The 7,772-nt window shown below is 44.9% G+C and overlaps 1 pseudogene; it reads left to right on the top strand.

Moving 5' to 3' along the window:
* The first annotated feature begins 4,806 nt into the window (after positions 1-4,806).
* On the top strand, positions 4,807-6,954 carry LOC125389231 (SH2B adapter protein 1 pseudogene; annotated as a pseudogene).
* The last annotated feature ends 818 nt before the right edge of the window (positions 6,955-7,772 follow it).

Raw genomic sequence — 7,772 nt, forward strand, 5'->3', positions numbered from 1 at the left:
ATCCAACCTCATTCTTCATGGCATACCTATCCATGTCTCTGTCTTTTGCCCATTACCATGTGTCTCGCCGCCCAGGACCAGCCATCTTTGGAGACCTGTGGTGTGGTCTTGTGCAGTGTCCCTGCCTGCCACCACATAGCTTGCTGCCTGCCGCCACTCAGGGGCCTGCAGCATTTCTGCTACTGCAGCTACTCGGGAACCTGCAGCATTTTTTAATTAGTCCATCATACCCAGTGCTGGAAAAAAAATTGCCCAGCCACCCAACCTTCAGTAATCATTACTTGTTTAGTTAGCAACCATTGACATGAAGGAAAAACTTTCAAAAGATAAAATGATTACAACCTTCTGAAAGCTGAAATAAGGGATTCCTGTATTGTACTTTAGCAGGTAAGCCTTTTTAATTCAGTTTTAAGACACTATAATATATATATTTAAAAGATTATAGTATAATACAAACATATCTTTATAAGCACAGAAAAATTGTAAGCTTCCTATGGAAAGCTTCATTTTGATAGTCACTTTACAGCGGTGATCTGGAACCCAACACAACATCTCTGAGGTATGTCAGATATGTCTTTTGTCCTATTGACTTGCCATCTCACATGACAGCATTTAGAAATGTTCTAAAGAATATACTATATGGTGAGCATGTTTGCCTTTACCTCCATTATGGAATAGGAACCAGATGCACTGCAAGCTTTCCTTTTGGTAAGCAAGATCAATCACAACAGCCAACATAGTAGCCCCCTTCACTGCTGTATATGTAGAAGCACAAAGGCCTAAAAGTAATTACCTTGCTTTCTAGTTCAATGAAAATACTGTATCTCCTGATACAAGCATCCTACTCTTTGGAACTAAGACCTCTGGACTAGAAATTATAAGGTCACTGTGATGGTTAATATTGATCCTCAACATGATGTGATTTGGAAAAAACTATGAAATAGTCCTCTGGGCATGTTTCTGAGAGAATTTCAAGAAAGAATTTGCTGAGGGTGGAGACACTTCCCTCAGAGTGGGTAGCACCTTTCAGTGAATGGCAAAGATATTAAGAGGTCTAAGGGAAATGTGTTGTTGCTTGCCTCACTACCTTCACATCTTGCTGCTGAGTAGCCTATCATCATTATTGGTACTTGCTGCTGCTGCCACTGACACCATTAACACCTACCTCCATTGGCATGGCCACTGCCACCATCTTTTGCTGACATCACATCCCAGCCTTCCAACATAGACTGAAGACCAGAGGCTCTCCAGAAATCTCTCAAATTTTTAGTGCCAGATTGAGCCTGCTGAGTCATGAAGCATCATAGGCTAAACAGCTACTAGGTTCTCAGCCTCTCTGGCATGTAGACAACCCTTGTTGAATTACTGAGTCTGTATGATGTAAACCAATATAATAATACACACACACATATATGTGTGTATGTATATACATACATACATATATATGTATGTTTTATATATATATATATATATATATATCCATTCCATTGATCCTGCTCCTCTAGAGAACTTTGTTTAATACAGTCACAGAGGCAGGAAGCAAAACATTAGCTACAGAGATTAGCTACAGGTCCATGAGAAGTAGCTCAGTGGGTAAAAACACTTACAGAGCAAGCCTGATGACCTAAGTTCTTTCCATAACGGCCACCATCACCATGGAAGGAGAAAATTGGCTCCCCAAAGTTGTTCTCTGATCTCCACATTCTGCATGTTCTGTGGCATGTGTGAGCTCTCTCTCTCTCTCTCTCTCTCTCTCTCTCTCTCTCTCTCTCCATAAAATTAAAATTAGCTTAAGGATAAAAATAAACCATCAAATAATGACATTCTCATTTTCTTTTTATTTGAATATGTTCAATTTCAGATTGTATATTATGGGTCTTGCTCAAATTCCACTGTGTTTTCGTCTCTTGCTACTCTTTTCCTTTTCTGCTAGTCCCCTTTCTGCTCCCAAACAGTCAGCCTTCTACTTTCATATCTCATATATTTTAAATGTAGGCCCCATTTCTCCCCTTGATTCCTGCATCTATGAATCCTGAATATAAGGGAATGAGCACTGTACAGTGGACATTGGTCGAGGCCATATTAAGCTGCTGGTGGCCATGTCAGAGGAGCAGCAGGTGGCATTGACTTCAGGAGTGCAGCTCTCCAGAATGCAAGGCACAGATGGGTGAATCCCAGATAAGCAAGACCCTAAGGGCTTTGGCTCCAGGATGTCTCTTACTACTGCTGTGCCTGTACATGTTTGCCACTGCCATTTTTCTCTGGTATCTGGCATGGTGTGAATGGGTGTAGGAGATCCCCACTGCCTTTAATATAATAGTGTGATTATTTCATGGAAATATTCCATTCTACTGGGCATGTTTACCTATGGCTTATTATCAAGATGATTTCCTCTTAAGTTGTACTGTTTAACTGAAGCAGTGATTTTATACAAGAATAGTGTTAATTTAAATAGAATTTTGATGGTTAGAGGTTTTTAACAGATATAATAAGGGATTATAATAGTAGTTTAGTGGAAAAATTAATATAGGTATGTAACATGAGGGGGCCGGCTTGTTGGGGTTTCTGTCCCACCCAGTACCCCACAACCGGCAAGCCCCAAAGAAAATTAATCACACAGAGAACTCTATAAGTTATAAAGCTGATTGGTTCATTAGGTCAGGCTACTTATTAGTTCTTATGACTTATCTTAACCCATTATTCTGATCTATGTTAGCACACGGCTCCGTACCTTTCTCAGCTGGGCAAGTTACATGCTGCCTCTTCGGTGATCTGCACAGGAGTGGCTGAGGAAGCTTCTGCTTCCAGAATACTCCCAGTCTCTTTGCCCTACCCCTACTTCCTGTCTGGCTTTCCCGCCTATACTGCCTGCCTGGCCAATCAGCGTTTTATTAAAATATGATTGACAGAATACAGACAATTCTCCCACATAGGTAAAGGCAGGATATAGTGTTGACCCCACCCCTGATAAACCAGGGACTGTAAAGAATAGAAAATAGGAACAAGGAAGTGTCATGCATCTAGAATTTATGAATTTCTCTTAAGGAGCCATAAAGACCGTGGTTTAGGTTAATGATTAAGGAAAACAACTGAGTCCCAGAAGCAAGGCTAGTTCAAGTCTTTTTAATCCTAATGTTGGGAGATGTGTTCATGGGTTTCAATGTGCACTGTAACTAAAACAAAGCTTTAAATAATGACTGAAGGCTAAGTTAAGGTGTTTTTATCAATTGCTTTGAGGTAGAAAATCTTGGGGAGGGGCTGGAGAGATGGCTCAGAGGTTAAGAGCATTGTCTGCTCTTCCAAAGGTCCTGAGTTCAATTCCCAGCAACCACATAGTGGCTCACAACCGTCTGTAATGGGGTCTGGTGCCCTTTTCTGGCCTGCAGGCATATACACAGACAGAATAGTATATACATAATAAATAAATAAATATTTTTTTTTAAAAAAAGAAAATCTTGGGGAGCAATTTAAAGTTTAGAAACGCGCACTTAACAGTTGAGTAAGGAACTCATTGAGGTCAGGGAACAAAAACAATGGCAGCCTGGCTATTGGTGGCCAATGTATTTTTCTTGCTAGGATGGGTTAGTGATCAAAGATGATGGTCAATTACTTGTACCCTGAGGTAGGGCAATAGCACAGGCACAAGCAAGCACATGCAAACTCACAATGAATAAGCAAAATTGGTCAAAACAACTTGTCAGCAGACCAAAGGCACAATAACTAATGTCCTAGCCAATCACAACATGCCAGCAGTGACCGCCAATTTCAAAAGGACCAACTAAAAAATGTTCCTGCAGCAGTTTAGTTTCCCTAATCTCAGAAAAAAACAAAAACAAAGACAAAAAAACAAAAAATACCTCCCAACCTTTTTAGAGTAAGAGTTTCTGTATTGGAATATCTAGGACTCTGTGTCATTGCCTCTGTGTCTTCTCACCCTCTGCCTCCCAGAAAACAGGGATCACACAACAGACAGCAGTAACAAGCCCACAACAACTGGCACCCAACATGGATGGAATTTTTCTTTTTACTCACTTTTTGGGTTCTCCTTACCATCTTTTGGGCATTTTTATTTCTTGCTGCCCCCACTGCTGTCCCCATCCTGACTCTATACTGGCATCTTGAAACCCCCTTCAGCTGTTTTCAGTAAGTTGACCCCTATTTTTGTTTTCTAAACCTGTGGTGTGTTGGGGCCTTCTTTCCTATCCCGACATTTTCTTTCCGTTCGGCTGTTTGTCCCCCTGGTTAGGAACTCTCTATCATGACTCTGTTTGTCCCAGTACCTCCATATAAGGGCTGACCACACAGGGGGTAGAGTCAATAAAGGACCCTCTGACAGGTACTTTTCACCCAGAGACACTGTGTGAGCATACGGCCACAGCCTAACAAATCACAGAAGTCCTTCACTATAAGCAGTATACTCAGAAAACACTACTTTCCCTTTGGCCCTTGTCCTCACAACCTGAAAGCAACTGACAACTTTTGCATGGGGCCACCCTCAAGAACTGTCTGAAGGGCCTGTTGCCCTACAGGGAGCCACAGACATTCTTTGGACTTTCTCCGCTAGTCTCTCTTCTCAACTAATCTAGTTACATGACCACCAGATAAAAGCTGGTTTCTTAATTCACAGAAAGGTTTTGGCCATTGGACTGTGGTTGAATCCCCTTTCTTTTCTGGGATCGGAACGTTTTCCTTAGACCCCTGGAGCTGAGGGCAGAAACAGAGATGCAGTTGTTGTCACTCACCCCTTATCTTCTGGCTGATTTCTTCTTTGCTGCCCCTCCTCACAGGCCCTTGCTGGGGCCTATCATGAATGATGCCCCTTCCCCAGGAGATGGGGCCTTCCCTTCTCCACCAGCGCTGCCACCACCCTCTCCCTGCAGCTGGCAAGAGTTCTGTGAGTCCTATGCAGGTTTGCTGCCCTAGATCTTGCCCTCCATTTTCGCCTCTACTTGGCCTCCCACCCACAGTATGCAGAGCCTGGAGCAGAAGCTGCCTTTTCTGGCCGTTTTACTGAGCTATTCCTGCAGCACTTCGAAGCTGAGGTGGCCCAGGCCTTGGGCTTACTCTCCCCACCTGTCTAGACCCCATTGAGTCCTGGTGTGGAGATTACACCACCACATGACTTGTCCTTTGACAGTTGCAGGGTGGACGGACCCCTGGCTATGTTGGGCCCATCTCTATCTTCTTAGAACCTAGCTGGCCCCCTTCCTTCCTCAGTCTCTTCCTCCTATACAACATCTTCAAAGCCAAGGCTCAGGAAACACTTTTTCCTCCATTCGGAGGATCACTCAGTTAGAGATTCTGTATGAGGCATTCTGCAGTGGTGAGAGGCCATTGATACTTCCCAGCAGGGCCTCTGAAGACCACACCAGGTCTTCCAGTCCTAGGTGGAAACAGGAACTCCAACTCCTCTGGTGGTGCTGGGACAGTTGGTAGGGGATTGGATAGTGATGGCACAGCCCCTGGGGAGAGATGGACTCACTACTTTGAGAGACTGAGACTGGATCATGGAGGGGAGACCTTGAAAGACAGAGCAGGAATGGTACAGAGAGAAGAGCTGCTCAGTTTTATGGGGGCTGAAGAAGCTGCCCCTGACACAGCAGGAGTGGGTCATGGAGGAGGGGCTTCTGGGCTGACCTCAGGGGAATGAGGGCAGCCTTAGTGGCAGAAGTGTCACCTACTGCTCCCAAGTGAAGAAGGAAGAAGAAGTCGCTTGGAGTTCTTCATATCACCCAAGGCATCCCAGCCCTGACTCAGCATTCCCTGTACTACTATCACTATGCATAGTCATGGCCTTAGAGATGCCTGACAGGGAGAGCACGTTTGTGGTTAAGGTGGAAGGCCCTTCAGAGTACATTCTGGAGACAACTGATGCACTTCATGAGAAGGCCTGAGTATCTGACATCCAGGAAGGAGTGCCTAAGCCCAGGATCCTGCCCTGCTATCAGCCCCTGTATCATGACCCTTCCCCTGACCCCTGGGACCTCCTTCCTCACAAAGGATAATACAGACAGCCTGGAGTTACCCTGCCTGAATCATTCAGAGAGTCTGTCCAGCCAGGATCTGCTGCTGGGACCCAGCAAGAGTAATGACCACTTGTGACAGGAGGCTTATGGGGGCCTTTCTGAGCAGCCATCAGCATCCTTCTCCCCTAGTTCTGCCTCCATTGTTGCCTCCCACTTTGACTCGATGGAACTGCTTTCTCTGGAATTGTCCCTCACATTCCCATTGAGGAGGAGTCCCTGGCAGGAACAGTTCATCCCTCTCAGCCCCCTCCCCTCCCCTGGATGCTCCAGAAGCAGACACAGGGCCATTTCTGTTCCAGGGGGAGTCAGAAATGAGGGGGTATCAGTCCCTCTCAGCACATCCTTGGTTACATGGCATGCTCTCTCGACTCAAGGCTGCCCAGTAAGTGCTGGAAGGAGGCACTGGCTCCCATGGTGTCTTGTTGATATATCACAGTGAGACAAGATGTAGTGAATATGTTCTCACTTTCAACTTCCAGGGCAAGGCCAAGCACTTGTGTTTATCGCTGAATGAGGAGGGTCAGTGTTGGTTCCAGTCCATTTTCGATATGTTTGAACACTTCCAATCCCTGTGGAGTCTGGAGGCTACAGTGATGTTGTCCTTGTCAGCTATGTTCCCTCCCAGTGGCAACAGGGCTGGGAGCAGGCTGGGAGCAATTTAGGGGTGTGTAAGGGTGACCGATGCTACTCTGTTTCTCCTTATTTTGAACAAGTACTCAAACAATGGGCCATGAAGCTTCAAACCCATTATAATTGGTACTTCATGTTGAAGGCAGTCCTTGACCCCTCAGTTTTCCTCCAATGGTGCTCTGATTATGATGATGAGCAGAGACCCAAGCCTATACAAATTTGTAATTTGGACTTAATGTCACCCTCAACATGCTTGCTGGCCATGGGCAATATACTGATCCTGTCTCACAATTCATAATTGGCCTACATGCCTTTTTCCAACAAGCGTCCAACCTAACCTACAAGACCCTTAAACTTTGCATGCCCCAGAACAGTGTAGGCTATTTCCACAATCTTATCCAACAGGCTGCAGGACCATTTCCTGAATTTTTGACCCGTGTCATCAATGCTGTTGAAAAGTGTGTCCCATCTGATCCTACCAAGGATATTGTTATTAAACAGCTAACCTGGGAGGGGTTCAACACCATCACTCATAATGTCATCACACCTGTTACAAATGAGAATCTTCATAAGTGGGTCTTGGCTGCCTGTGGTATTGATACAGTGAACAGGCCCATTTCTGCCATTATGGCTTCCATCAATGTCTTGGTCAACACCAAACTTGACAAGAAAAATAATTCCACCTCACCAGACCATACTTGTTGGGGATGTGAACAGTCTGGCCACTTACATAGATATTGTCCCAGGGCTCATCCAAAGTGCCCTAAGTGCCAAAAGGGCTATCATTGGGCACGAGACTGTAGAAGTTCCCAGAGGGCCCTGATAGACTGGACAATGGCTTCACATGCCTGGTGCCTGAAGGTAAGTGGTGTGCCTTGGTTTGCATTGGTTAAGGTGAACTGTTTCTCATCCACTAGGCAGATCTCTTCAATTTCAGAAGAATGGTAGATGTTATTTAAAAAGACAGATTGCCCCAATACTTTTGTACTCTTTGCTGAGGTTACTTGAACAGCAGTATAGCCAACCTTAATAGAGATTTTGGGTCTTTTGTGAGCTAGCTTGAGAGAATTGTGGAAGATTTTAGGTCCTCTTCCAGAGCCAAGATGGCAGCAGGGA

This window comes from Myodes glareolus, chromosome X (genome assembly GCF_982192425.1).
Source record: "Myodes glareolus chromosome X, mMyoGla1.1, whole genome shotgun sequence".
Classification (NCBI taxonomy): domain Eukaryota; kingdom Metazoa; phylum Chordata; class Mammalia; order Rodentia; family Cricetidae; genus Myodes; species Myodes glareolus.